The 15,710-nt window shown below is 38.9% G+C and overlaps 1 protein-coding gene across 1 annotated transcript in view; it reads right to left on the reverse strand.

Moving 5' to 3' along the window:
* LOC133519325 (kinesin-like protein KIF21A) overlaps positions 1-15,710 on the reverse strand; it is a 128,283-nt gene that overhangs the window by 59,062 nt on the left and 53,511 nt on the right. The gene's annotated exons all lie outside the window — the stretch shown is intronic.

The raw sequence follows: 15,710 nt of genomic DNA on the forward strand, positions 1-15,710 counted from the left end.
GCCTCGCCCGAGGCAATGCGGCAGAGGCAGGTGTACACAGACCGAGCTGCTTCACGCGGCAATTTCATTGGCGGCGCGTTCTGTATGGACCTGCATAATCAGATCTTCGGAATCGACTAGAATTCATATTGATATGATACGAACTTGGCATGACTCACAGACTTGGACTTAAAGTAGTGTGAAGTTTGTATCGTTACCAATACCAAATTAGTTGGGATTTCTTAAGTTCGAATAATGGTCTTCCACACATATCGATGAAATGAAAAAGACTATGACTACGCGATAAGAGCGTTCTTAAATTTACTATAGGTATACAATCATGATTTCAATAATCCATAATATTCGATTTACTTAATTGCTGAAAACTGATCAAACCTCTAGGTGACTGATAATACCTTCTTAAATACATCTTATTTATTTAATTGCACATTAAAATAGCCAAATATCAATGAACGACATTTAGTGTCTAAATGTATGTATTTAAAAGTTACCACGGCCTTGCTTATAAATTTACATTTCAAAACTACCATAAATCAAACTCATAAATTTCCAAAGGACAGGCAATAAACTTGTCATTAAGACAAATCGGAACCAGTAAGTCAAAAACCGTGACCGCCTTAAGCCTGCAGTAGTAATTAAATAGTAATCCATATTAGCCAAGGAACTGTGTAGGCGCAGCGTGTAAACCGAAAGGTCTTATACGCTGTTTATATTTTACCGCTGGCAGGACAGAAGTGTGTTGCTGCTCGAGGTTGCATTCAGAGATAGTTTTTCGAGCACCATTCAAATGACCGGCAGTGGTAGTAGTAAGGTTGCCATATGAAAAAAAAACATATCCCAACGAAAGTCCAAACATCGCTTTAAAAATCCTGACATTTCCTTGACGGTCATTTCTCTAAATAAAAAGAATGTAAAAAGAAGTTATTAAAATCTTTTTACTTTATTAAACACTCGTTTTTGCCAAGAAAACGATTTACCATTACCACGATAAAGTATAAAGCACCCACTACATCCTTTCGTGGAATACTAGCAGCTTTTACTCGTCACCACGTGCAAATGCTTCTAGGTCCGGACTTTTGTCTGGGTCTTCAATTTTTTCATACGACAACCCTACCTCTGCCCATCTCCGGTACATCCAAACTTTTAGCTAGCTTCTAGTGACACTCGCCAAGTCCCCCCGCAATCCTGACACGTCTGGGGAAACCCTGATGTATGGCAACCCTAGGTAGGAGTAGCCGCAAATGTAGTGGGTGACAGCCTGACAGGTTGGTACCACGCAGCGACAGTAGCATGAGCAAAGTGTAAACGCTCACTGCCGTCTAGAACACGCCGCATGCTGCGTGATTTCTTAATGACGGCCTGAGAAAAGCATAGCGAACTATGCGTGAAATGTATCAGAAACTGCTGCCGACTTTTTTCACATTTTCTTTACCTTTCCAATAACTACTTCAGTATGTTTGTATGAACACATATATTCGTAGAAATAAAAATAAGTACTTAATTCTTTGTAATTGCTATCTATAGACTGTAGATGAGAAACATTGCAATTTTTCCACGTCCGCGGATAAAGCTTGTGCGACACTTGTACGCAGAGTTTGAAGTTTCCTTGAATCACAGACCTCCATCATGCATTTCCTCTAAACAACTACTTTTCTTAGCTCATACGCCATCTTGGTTTCTGTTACTAACAGTAGGCGCAAGGACCTCCGCCCGCGCATCTACTTTTATTGTCATGACTTATGCAAATATTACCACAAGGTTCTAACTCACCACATTAACATACAAGTTGGAACCTTATGTCATTGAACGTTCGCGGCGGTATCATTGATATAATTTTGCAATGGTTCTAAGTAGCTTTAATTAGCATAAGCATTAGGACCTTGTAATAGCCTGCTATATTTAGAGGTTTCATTGAGTTTAAGCGGCGTGGGTGTAGGAATTTGTGTACTGCATTTTTTTGAGGTATTATTATTGTTTTTTTGGCGTGTGCCTCATTAGGATAACCTAATTGGTTTGCCTTGATAGTGAGCGATTAGATCTTAAAGAAGTACTTGTGAATATGCAATGTAATTTACGTGCCATTGTCGCCTTATTATGTGATTGAAAAAAATGATTAGGATAATAATTGCGAGGACTGGAGGTGGGTGAATCAACTTTTTTTGTTTTGTTATCCTGTCCCGTTGTCCAAGGGACAACAGTGGCACAGTTTGTTTGAAGAGACGTTGTATGCCGTTCTATTAACATGCTTAGTAGGGGGCCCATTATGGACATTGGTTATAACGACCACAAAAACGCAAGTTTAATACATTTAAGTACCATAAAATCAGTATTTCAATGAACTTTTGTCCCCTGGACAACTAATCGTAACCATGGCAACGAGTGACGCTAAAAAGTTGATTCTCCCAGGTACTTAATTAATAGGCGACTTGGTTACCAACAGATTTATATATAACAGAAGCACGGCTACCTCAAGTTGGCATTTGACATTTACGTTATCAACTGCGTGAACTCGATCGCATTCCCTCTCCATCGCACCAATATATCAGTGCGAGCGAGATGGACTGCGATCGATTTTACACAGTCGCTAACGTAAACGTCATGTGTCAACTCGTGGTACAGCTACAGTTGTTACCTTGAAGGGTAACTAACTTTATACCATGAGACCTAGTCAATGTTTACGCCTATGGCGTTGGCAGGTAGGACATCCACACAACGCCTTTACGAAGACTGCGAAGACCGGTATCTTCGCGATCACATCTTAGGTGATTTTATTTCCGTTTTTTTTTTTTTGTAAATATTGATGTAAAATATGATTTAGTAGTTTGGCGATATTTGTATTATACATGAGTACTAATGGATGTGCTAAATCAGTATTGGAACTCGCGCTAGTTTAAGTGTAGTTATCGAATTAAAATAACTAGCTGAATGGTAACGCCTACGATCTCTATTCACTTCACTCTTTTGTCTATAGCTACCGCGCAGTTCAGCACAATGCAGCCAAAAACGAGCATCGAGCTTCACATAGCTGTTAAGATTGAGAAACATGTCACCGTCAACGTAGTTATATTCGTAATGGCGGAATTCCATAGCAACATGGAGACTATTCAATACGTTTGTGTTATTTATGACGCCCGCGCCAGACAAAAGGCAAGATTAAGCAATATAGTTGTCAATGTGAAGTACTTTCTTACTTATATTTGAGTATGCGTTTTGTGAACTGTACGTAGCCGTCAAATACACGCAAAAGGGGCTTGCCTAAGTTCATAACCTATAGTAAAATGGCAAATTCCATATCAATGTCTCTATAGTTCGTGTCATCCACGATGACGCGCAGATTCGTCAAATCTAACCTTTAATAACATGACATTACGAGTCAAGATACACGTCTTCGTGAATGACACGTTCTATACCGATCAATACCAATGTCAGTGGTATTTATGACGGCTGCACCATACAAAAGGCGATACGGGAACAAAGGGCTATATTGCAATGCTTGAAGAAAGACAATCAATAGCTGAGTCTAGAAACAGAATCAATCTTATTGAGGGAAATAAAGCTATGGTACTCGACATTTGAGCGGTGATATGGCTGAGTTTTCAATTTATACGATAAACATAACTAGAGGGTCTACCCTAGATAATCATTTATCACTAAAGAGCAAACGATAAACAAAAATATATCGGGTTGACAGATGTAACGAAAACTCACGTGATTATGTCCATCCATACATTATTTAAATTTCCATTGGCGTTTTCTAACAACGGCTAGGCCTCCTGTTCTGTCACCTCTTTCCTCAAAGCGCCGTGGGTAATTAGGAATTGCGAAGGCCTTAACCAAAACCAAACCTATCACGCGAGGTTCTTTCTGCTACTACTTTATGACGCCCCCTTCTCCCTTGGTGATATTTGAGGTTCTTGGCTACCCTCCCCCCTCACAAGCTCACGAAGAAGAAGAATTAGTTTATTGTTTATCGTGTCAAAAAAGATGACATGACAAGATGTGATGTGAGAGACGTGTATTATTTTGAAGTTTACGACCTAATTTTAATATATATAGTATTGTATATAGTGCAATATCATCGGCGAAACAAAATGCCACAGAATTCGCTGGTTCGGCCATTTACTGAGGATGGCTGAGGATCGGGGTGTTAAGAGAGCTTCTTTGGGACGACCGACTGGTCGCCGTTCAGTGGGTCGGCCCAGATACCGCTGGAGCGACAGTGTACAGGCGGATCTGTGCCAACTCAAAGCCGATAACTGGCAGGAAGTGGCATAGGATCGGGACAGGTGGCGTTCCCTCGTTTTGGAGGCCAAGACCCTCTTTGGATCACTGCGCCACAATACTTAGTAGATTTACTACTATATACTAACTAACTGTATATAGTAGTAAATCTTATTGATTATTCTATTTTCGTTATTAATGTGATGATATTTGACTGGTAGAGAATGCCTCGTGGCATTAAGTCCGCCTTTTGTACTATAAGATTATTTTCTTTTGTGCAATAAAGATTAAATAAATAAATATTTTTGTAAAATAGACTTGCTATTTTGAAATGGCAAGTAAAGATTTATGTTTAACGAAACCGTGAGAAAGTCACTCAAGTGGTAGACATTTTTTCTTAGTTTCGTTAACTGTAGAAATATACACGTGAGGTATTTTAGAATTGATACATTTAGAAGCCTTTCTTTAATGCAATTAGATTGGCCTTATAAGCGGATTCTGCTATAAATACCGACTTAACCCCCTTATTCATAAACGTCTACTAAAGTTGACAAGCCGCTAAAACCCATTTGTCCCTTTCCGACGTATTGGTATGATGGAAAGGGACAAACGATTATCATCGGCTTGTCAACAAGGGGGTTAATCCATAACTTCTGAGCCAATGGAAAGAGGAATTCAATAAAAATATCAACCAAACGTATGCATAATAAAATTAATGTCATGATTTATTTATGTTTACATTTAAGATAGCAGTTAAATAATAATTATACCGTGACAACATTATTATGTTACCCCGATTAATACAGGGGTAGTTGGAAAAATAACATTATACTGAACACGATTTAACATTATGTCAAAACACGGTAGTTTTAGCAGGTGGTGGGGACACGGTAAATGTTGGACAGGCTCGTTCACTTGGGTTGAGGCTGTCAAAGAGGAAGCATCGTAATGAACTGGTTAGGTCAGAGTACCTGCAAGTATCCCGATTGCTGTAGTAGTAATAGTTTAGGGTAACCATGCAATAAGAAGCACTATAAATCAGAAGTGGGATGGCCGAATGTCATGATTTATTTATGTTTACATTTAAGATAGCAGTTAAATAATAATTATACCGTGACAACATTATTATGTTACCCCGATTAATACAGGGGTAGTTGGAAAAATAACATTATACTGAACACGATTTAACATTATGTCAAAACACGGTAGTTTTAGCAGGTGGTGGGGACACGGTAAATGTTGGACAGGCTCGTTCACTTGGGTTGAGGCTGTCAAAGAGGAAGCATCGTAATGAACTGGTTAGGTCAGAGTACCTGCAAGTATCCCGATTGCTGTAGTAGTAATAGTTTAGGGTAACCATGCAATAAGAAGCACTATATTACCAAGCCTAGAATTCTACCATTCAATAAAGGCTCATTTACACGAGCTTGAACGCCAATTGGCCGTGACCACTAATGCAATTACGCCTTTATGCGAGTCAAATGGCGAAAATTGGCGAAACAAATGCAAGAGAGATGACGCTATACTTACACAATATCATAAATTGGTACTTCCGAAAGTATATCGTGGTATTTTTATACAGATGTAAAACTTTCAAAAAAAGAGTGTACTCCCATCTTAAATGTCAGCAACGCAACCCTCTGGTGTTGCAGGTGTCCATGGGCGGGGGTAATCGCTTACCATCAGGTGATCTGTCTGCTCGCTAGCCTATATCATAAAAAAGATGTTTTGAACCCTTAGGTACTAGGGAATGCTCCCAGGACTATAAATGTACACATTTAGGTATGGCGAGAAGAGTTTATGTATATTCAACTAGTACCGCCAGTACCGGGAGCGGGATCTGCGGGGGGTTGCGGGACCTACCCCGAAATTACGAAAAAACGGCGATTTCACACAATTCAGCTGATCAGATAATCGATGCATTTTATGGGAAATACAATTTTTGGCAATTTCGTGGTTGGTTTTGCCTCTCAGAATATGGTTAAGGGTTTAAAATACTCTGTTCGCAAGATAATAGGTTTATGTGCGATAGTACTGTGCATGGCAAATAACTTTTTTGTACTAATTTTTATTACTCATATACGGATGCGAGTGATACCTACTACAAATTTTTACTTTAATACTAAATCTTTTTCTGTCCTGTATTGAAGTAGGACTGATCATCAAGAGAAGGCCGTGAACATAGTTGACCGACGATCTAGTCATATCGCAAGGAGCCGTTGGATGAGTTCTTTGCGGAGCCTAAAGTCCAGTGATCGATGTCTTTCCATAATGCTGATGTATCACTATTTGCTTTTAATACATTATACATCCCGTGAACACATTGGTCGAACGGAATCCTTATTTAGTAATGGTGTTAAAAAACAGAATAAATTTAGCCAAGTTTTTGCTGGATTTGCAACGGCCTTGGCAACTTGATAGGATGACTAATGATCTTGAAAAACGCTGCCTAATCCTAAAGCCGCATTGGAACTTTGGAAATCCCACCTTGTTTTGACATTACGCGTAATGCGTCTTGCTCGTAATATATAAAAGCTCGTTAGACACACTGTAAGTAAATCCCTACTAATTGTATAAATATGAAGGCAACAACCCCTCAAAAGGTCTGTCTGTGACATGAAGAGGTCACTTCTCCCTCCACTTCGCTTAGACCGCTGAGTCACAGAATAAATAATAGTACTATCGTACAGAAATCAAACTTCCTACAAAACCAAGGTTTGACTGCAATTCAGGGACGAATCATGCTGTCCCTTTCTAATGTATGGCACAATCCCTTTCGGCTATTTAGGGTTGTCAAAATTCCAGTCATTATCTTATGTGTGGTCGTGAACGCATAGGATCGTCAAGTTGTGCCAACCCTAATAATAGCAATGCTGAGCCGGACGGAGCCGAGAATGCCCGAAAGGAGTGTCGCTCCACTGCCTGAGCTGATTTAGATGAAATTTAGTATGGAAATATTTTGAGGCCTGGGAAAGGACATAGGGTAGTTTTTATCAATCATCATTCCACGCAGATGAAGTTGCGGGCAGGATCTAGTATCAAATAAATATCAAATCCAATTAGGATTTTCAAAATTCGAATGCGTCTACCAGTAACCGTCTCTCTTTAACGGATATTGTACAAATCGATTATTCTTTCTTGTATAACTCGTTATTAAAAGGATGGAATTATTCATTACCGTCTATTATTTAAATCCTATAAGGTTTCTATTTTCGCAAGCCGATGATAAATCATGGGGCTTTTGGTTCCGTAGGTACCTTATAAAGAAAAAGCAAAATCTTTGTTGTTCGTCTGTCTGTCAAAACTCAAGACCCTTCGTCGTGACATACAGACAGAGTACGTCGACAGAGTCGAGTTGAAATCATATATACAGTCTCTTGAAGCTGTAAAAAACAATCAAACTTCTATGTTAACGTAAAAATAGATTTCGACACTCTCAAGGGAATCAAAATTTATAGTGCACTTCCCGTTGACCTAGAACTATGAAATTTGGCAAGTAATATTAATATCGTCTACAAATATAGGGAAAAATCTGAAAAATATATTTTATATTAAAAAAAATAGTTAAATTTGTAAGGAACCCTTGGTGAGCGAGTCCGACTGGCACTTGTCCGGTTTTGTTATCAATCATCATCATCACTCCACGCAGACGAAGTCTCGGGCAGAAACTCGAAGTTATATAACTATAACGCATTAGTACATATTTAGTATCAGTGTTGTGTAGCCGAAGGACGCCGTGCACATCCGTGAAGTGGAAAATCCGAGGTCTAAGTTGGATGACTCAAGGTAACGGTTCTAAGCTTACTTCTAGCTTGCGACAAGGACAGCCGGAATCGCCACCAGCGGTCTTCAGCGGCGACCGACGATTTCACCCCACAACTCCCGGACTGGAAGGTAACTTCGCCCTACACTGTTTTTTTACACTCAAGCTCAATTCAGTAATTTAATTTTATCGCAACACAACTTTCTTGCTCAACCGACCCCTAAATTTCATTCCTTATCACCCTTTTTTTCGACCTACAGTCCACTCTTTCGCTAGTAAACATTTTGGTTCGCAATTACCTCATACCTCATACTCTTTTACTTACAGTAAAAACATCAATTTACAAGTTTAAATCGCAAATAGCGTCGTTCAAAATGCACACAGTACCGTCGTTCGAGTTTTATCGCAGACTTTCATCTTGCCAATATTCCGTTGAATCGTGCAAATCTAAACAATACGATCAACATAGATTCTAAAGGCTATTTCCTCGTAGGTAGGTAGATCTGAGGGCCTATCACGAACACCGAAGTTCACAAATTGCGGGCATCTTTCTCTATCACCCTTATTACGCTTTAATTGGAGTAAAAGAGAAAGATGCCCGCAATTTGCGAACTTCGGTGTCCGCGGTAGGACTCTTGCTTCGTAGGCAGGGGCTCTAGTACCGATTAGGCTAGGAGGCCGTCATAACATCATGTCTTCAAATGTCATTTGCATCCTTTTCCCTTATGCGGGAAAAGGTGCCTTATGCCCAGTACGTAATCTAAGGGACGCGGTTCTGCATTAGAAGGAGCAACCGATATTGATATCTCATTCCTCCATATAGCTGCGTCCCTTAGATAGGGCTACGTTGGCCTGATATATGTAGGTAGCTACTAGTTAAAGTTATAATTATATAGCACCCGCAGTCAGAAATTGTCAGATTTTTTACCCTATTATGCCTGTCACTTCTTTAACCGCTAGAGATTAGTATAATCGATAATTTAGATAGTAATCAACCGCAACAAACACTTTTATTGAAACTTATAAGTGTGCAATTATATAATTTGTACGACTAAATAGCGTTCGACACGCGATACTTTCTAACTTTTATATTACCATCCGTTGATCCAAGTTTGGTAGATTAATATTATTGGAGGCCGGATTTACTGCAAAATTAGGTCTTTAAATACAGTTACAGGCGCCTGTTATTACGACGACGGAATATCGTGCAGGTTGGAGGAGAGGATCCTTGGTGCACATAACAATGACCACATACGACCGTGACCCTCAGTCATGAGGAAACGACGAAGAAGAAGAAGAAGAAAAAGAAAAAGAAGAAATACAGTTATTGGCCCTACTTTATTATGATATAGGAAACAAATGAGGCGAATCATCTAATGGTAAGCAATTACCATTGCACATGGACACCTGACTAGAGGAATTACAAGTCTGTTGCCCGCTTTTAAGACGGGAGTACGTTCTCTTCTTGAAAGAAACTAATACTGTAGTTTGAAATTCACCAATGCTTCTTTAAAGTAAGGTCGAAAGGGGTACTATATTATAAATGCGAAAGGAATTCTGTCTGTTAGTTACATTTTCACATTTAAAATCCATTTAAATGAAATTTTATATGGAGACAGTTTGAATCCCGGGGGATTACATAGAATAATGTTTATTACGGAAATCACCATTAACAGTTGGAAATAAACTATGTACCCATCGTCTATTTTCTCAATACAGCAATTGGTTTATCCTTTGGGCTCTTTACTTGTTCTTCAAGTTATTTACACGGTTAATGAATAAAACTTTAAGCGTTCAAAAGTAAAGTTCTTAATACAACTCAGCCTTTCTAGGCTGACCTAAAAAGGCTTTTATATATATTTATCTAAATAAGGTATTTTATCAAAGGCAACAGATGCACTAATTACCAGTTACAATTAAAGGTTAACGCACACTTATAGGACACTGCATCGGCTTGCAACTTCATATATGATAAAGGATCAACAGAAAATCAAAGCCGCTCTCAGCGCGTAGACAACTCTTCTACCCAGTTGGACTTGGTCGTGAGCAGGGCAATGTTGCAGAAATGTCACGTCATGGTTTGATCGAAAGCAGCGTGTGTCTGTGTTCACCACCTCATACTAAATTAAAAAAAAAACCCCTTTGTTAAATAATTTAGTCAAAATTAATTTTGTATGGGGCGGCGCATTATTTCTAGTGAATTTCCAATAAGACTTGGAACTCCGGTAGCCGTTTAAGAAGTGTAACGCTCTTCCGGTTAGATGTCGCTAGGGTCCTCCCTAAAGGCACAGTCCTTGGCTGAGGTCTTGGCAATGCTTGGGCTAGAGATCCAATGTGATGATGACGTGATGTGGTCGTAGAGTTCAAGTCTCACCCAAGACAGTAAATTTTTCCATGTTTTCAATGTTATCTTAGGAGTTATCGCAAAATTAAAACTAACGTGCGAAACACGAGCATGCTTTCCGGGTATAGTGTAAACATTTACTGCTCTCCCTACTTGCTCTTGACGCTGCCGTTCCTTGCCTGCCGCCTTTGAAAACTGCCTCTGACGGCAATCTAGGGCAGCAGCAAGACCATGATCAAGAGTATGAGCAGGATAATGTTTACACTATATCCCTGTTCATTGCCTAGATCAATGAAATTATTTGTTTTGGACTGTTTTGTTCTTTTAGGCTAGTTGATCTTGATATATGTCCCTGTTCATTGGCCAGACCACTGCCCTGCCCTCATCATTGTGCCTGCATTACATGTATGCAGTACCTATTTAAAGCTTGCTAGTAGCTTTCATCGAAAGTTAGTGCGTAATGAAGCTGAATTATCCACTCACTCCATGCGCGTTGCGGTATTAGGTCACATTCTAAAGGAGACTGAATTAGAAGGTGACATGGTGTATAACCCGTAGTACATAAATGTGCGCTAACCTTAACGCAGTCACGGCCCCGGTTCTGCCCTTCACAGTGGCAGGATTGTTGTCGTAACTTTATATGATCTGCGCATGACATTGCCATCTGTGATCACACGACACCTCAGATCCTTAGGGGCCACCCCACATTAGCACAACAGTGTGCGCTAACCTTAACGCAGTCACGGGCCCGGTTCCGCCCGTCACGGTGGCAGGATTGGTGTCGTAACTTTATATGATCTGCGCATGACATTGCCATCTGTGATCATACGACACCAAGGATCCTTAGACTAGGTATAGTATGAAAGAAGGATTCGAGCTATGGCTCGTAAGTCTTGCTAGCTCAGTTGGTAGAGCGTCGACCTCCACGTCGCGAGTTTGAGGCGGTATTGAAAATGAAAATGAAAATGAAAAATGATTTATTTAGGTATCAAAATTGCAGCTTATTACACAGTAGAAAAGTATTACATTTTTAGAAGCATTCTATTGTTGGAAAGCCTAGGAATAGTGTCCTGAGCCCTAAACTAGGTAAACCTGTCTTATAGGGATCAGGGAACCACCCTTGGTACACAAATCTAAAAACTGGGTAATCATTTTGCTTAATTAAGTATACTTATACGTATACGTATATAATATTGAAATTCGATTTTCTATTATTTTTATAATGTTGGCTAATCTACTTTCTAGCTAATCTGATGGTTTTGTTTGAGAATCACACTTGAATTGGGCAGATTAGGAACTTTTTCGAATTTGGTTTTTAAAAACCGAGTAATCATTTGTAGTATTCGTTTTGAATGAAACACTAGTACGTTCTTCCATTCACGTAAAAGGCAAAATCTTATAAATTAAAGTATCACGACCTTTAAAACCAGTATAATGTCAATGTGGGTCACAAGATCTCAGCGTAGCCAGGCGGTCTCGGATCTACTTCCAATAAACGCAAACCAAATTAGCCTCAAGCACCAGTGTAATTCACACACTGTTAATCTCATTTTCCTTTGAGAGCTTAGGGCCTACCGCGAACACCGAAGTTCGCAAATTGCGGGCATCTCTCTCTTTTACTCCAATTAAGGCGTAATTAGAGTGACAGAGAAAGATGCCCGCAATTTGCAAACATCGGTGTTCGCGGTAGGCCCTGTACTCCAATAACCGCAAGCGATATTAGCCTCATGTATCAGCGTAATTCATACACTGTTCATCATATTTTCCTTTGAAAGGTTAAGCCGGTTATCGGGTTACTTAGAAGCGAATGGTCGTAAGCGTATGGAACAAGCGTAAAGCGTTTGATGAGTATTAATGGAATTTATACAGTTGCAATAAGGATTACGAATGATCAGTGTATTATGTACGGTAGTATAAGGTTTCAACGTTCTACTTTTAAGTGTTTGATGTCAGCTGGCCAGTGACCTTACGTTTAATTTGGCAAATGAGTCGGTGTCTTTCGGCACATCTGATATTTTAGTTTTAAAAAGACAAGTGTTAGGTCGATTTTACTTTGTAACATCTTTAATTTTGGTAGGTTTCAAAAACTCTTCATTAGGGGCGGAATAAATAGTAAATAAAAAGGTATAAAAGTATAGAAAATTTAGAAGATTAAAAAAAATGGCGAACTCTATCTAACAACCAAATCCAAACAAAAATCTGAAAAAAAAAAATCGACAACAAATAAAAAATTGCCAAAGTATCATCAAATATATTTTGGGAAATCAAGGAGCATATGAGTCGGCCCGACCTAACACTGCACAGACTTTGACGTGACAGTGAGGGAGTGCCGTCATAAACGCAACTCCCAGGGAGAAAATATGATGTTATAGTGGCGCTCTACACTTTTATATCTGTACTTTTGTAGTTGGTTTAGATGGATTATATAAACGGACTTAACTGATATGACGATAGTTTTTTATTGTCTATTACATATACATATATATTTCACTTCACATACTTGTTGTTAGAGTGAAGGACAAAGTGACATATGATAAAAGTCCAATGCCAAGGCAATGGACTTTGCGAGGACTACATGTTTAAGTGTGGCTGGAGAAATTCATCGGCGGGTGATTGCGAAACTCCTGTGCAGTCCATAAAACATATAATGACTGTCCAAAGAGGAAATACACTGGATATTCCCTAGACATGCTCTTCCCTGATGTGAACGCAGCCCGTTGGATGAAGAAGCTAGATATTACATTTATTATCTATATTTCAAAATATATTTTATTAGTATCGACCAGTTTTGTAGCCGTACGATTAAATAAATAAAATAAAAGTCCCAGTATTATTTCATGCGCTGGGAATTGCTTATAAGGATTTTTTTTAAAGAAGAGATCCCACTCATTGTGTACCCATTGTGTTTATTCTTTGTGAGATACTTATGCACACAACTAAATACAAGTAAACATATAACAAATACTCTTAAACTAAAAATAAATAAAAAAACCTAAGTCATGTTGCCCTGGGCAAATACTCTCAAAATTAGTCATTACGAGTATAAAATATTACATTTCTCTGAAAGAAGTCTGGTTATAAAGCAAATTTGAAGTTACCTGCAGCTAACTTCAGCATATTCAACATCAGCACTTACTTTGAACCATGTTTCACTGAACCCAATAACCATTAATGTCAGAATTGCTACATGAATAGAACCAAAAACCTCGCAGCTAATTTATAGCTGTTCCAACTCAAATCGCGGCATTGTTCTTCGAATCTAACATCAGTGCAATCACCAAAACTGTTTTTGCAATGTTTTAGAAGTCTCCAAATCGTCATCGGAAGTTTGACCCCAATATTTAAATTACACCTGTTATTATTCTCAATTAAAAATCATGAAAAAACCATTTTAAGTATGAACTATGGTTTCGCAATATATTTACGGTTCTAGGTGTTCTAAAACTGGTGTAGCGACCGTAGGTGCACAGAATACCGTCCCTGAACGATACTTGCAGTTAGCTTCATTATGCAACGGGTCAAGAACCCTTTCTAGTGTACACAAAGGTGGAGGATTGTTGAAACTTCTGCAACGTTACGTCTTTTTGGAATTGAATACAGGCGTTGGTTAGAACAACAATGCATGCGACTTGAGAAAATGTTTGCTAAAAGTTCGCTTTGTATACGTTTCCTTACAACAGTAAGGATAGGTTTCTTTTTGAGTGTGTAATGCTGTAAGTATATGTTAAAAAGCTACTGGACGAAGCTTAAGGTAAAGATAACAGAAATATGTAAGTACTTATGTACATAATAATCGTTAGACAGGAATTAATTTAATAGCCGAATGTGAAGTGTAAGCAAGCAACATATTTGATATAAGTGGAATAACAAATAGAAAAATTTATAGAAATTGCAAAAAAAAAACGATTAGGGAACCAGGTGGCTTCTGTAATGATAAAGTGTGGACATGTCATCATAAGTGTAAAATTTCCACGAAAATGTCACATTTATGACACCCAACTCTTCGTCGTATTTAAGTCGGTAAAGTGTAAGCTTAGACGGACTCTATAACAAGCCACAAACGATACTTTATGAATTTTATTATATATAACTTTAAGAGACCTGACAGCAAATGACATACGCAATTTGTACCTGGCCTGGAGTGTAATAACAGATATCAGGATATTCGATAAGCGAGCTAAAATACATCAAGACGGGGTAATGTTCGCCTCGAGCCAACTGTAACACCTGCCAGACTTGCGGTCGCCGCTCCCATGTTGACGAGAGTGGCTAGACCATTAAAGATGTTGACTTGTTTCTACTGCTTGTCTGGTCATTAATACACTAACAGGTTATTGATTTTTTTATACCACGTCGGTAGCAAACAGGCATATGACTCGCCTGATGGTAAGCAGTCACCGTATCCTATGGACGCCTGCAACACCAGAGGTATTACATGCGCGTTGCCGATCCTTTAAAAATCTGTACACTCTTTTTTGAAGAACCCCATACTGTTACCCCTCGGGTAAACCTCGGCAGGAAGTTCATTCCACAGCCGAAGAGTTCGCGGGAAGAAATTCCTCTTAAACCGCACAGTACGCGACCATTTAGGTTCTAGGGTGTGAGGGTGAACACCCTGCCGACGCGAATACGCGATAGAAAGCGGCCGTTGGCATCATGTCAAATAATTCTTCAGAGCACAACCCATTGTACAAGCGGTAGAACACACACAAGGAGGCAAAGTCTCTCCTTAGACTTAGGTTGGTTGATATTTGTACAACGATGCAGTTTTTATTCATTATATATTTAACATCATCCAAATTTATTTTATGTCAGGTCGTTATTAGCTGCAACGTATTCACAACTTTGAGAACAAATTTAATAATTGTTCCCAAATATTTTGGCAACCGTATTGTGATCTAAAAAGCACTACGATTTTTCAAAAACTCCGCTCTCCGAACCTACGGCACCTTGTTCTATAAGCTTTGCATCTATTTAAAAACAACAAAGTGAGCATTTTCATTATAAACGTAGAAATACAAGTCATAGAAATTTGACATTCATGATTATCAGTTATCAGTTAGCTTAGACTAAAAGCTTACAGAATGTACTAATTGATTGATAAACGTTACCGTCCACTGCCGGCATACCGTGTATTCAGTTATAGTACGGTATTATTTCACAATTAGCGTTTTTTGTGGCAAATCATCACGGAAACGTTGTTATAATTCTTCATTGTTTTATCGCGCTCGTCCGATTGAGCCGTTTAGACATATGCGGCAATTAGAGTGAGTGCACTGACACGGCGAAGGGTTACATAAAGAGACTAATTCAAATAAACACGAGATTTGCGTGTTTCAGAATTTACCGAGAAACGCTGCAAACGTTACTACCGTTTATGTA

Source organism: Cydia pomonella, chromosome 6, assembly GCF_033807575.1.
Source record: "Cydia pomonella isolate Wapato2018A chromosome 6, ilCydPomo1, whole genome shotgun sequence".
Lineage (NCBI taxonomy): Eukaryota > Metazoa > Arthropoda > Insecta > Lepidoptera > Tortricidae > Cydia > Cydia pomonella.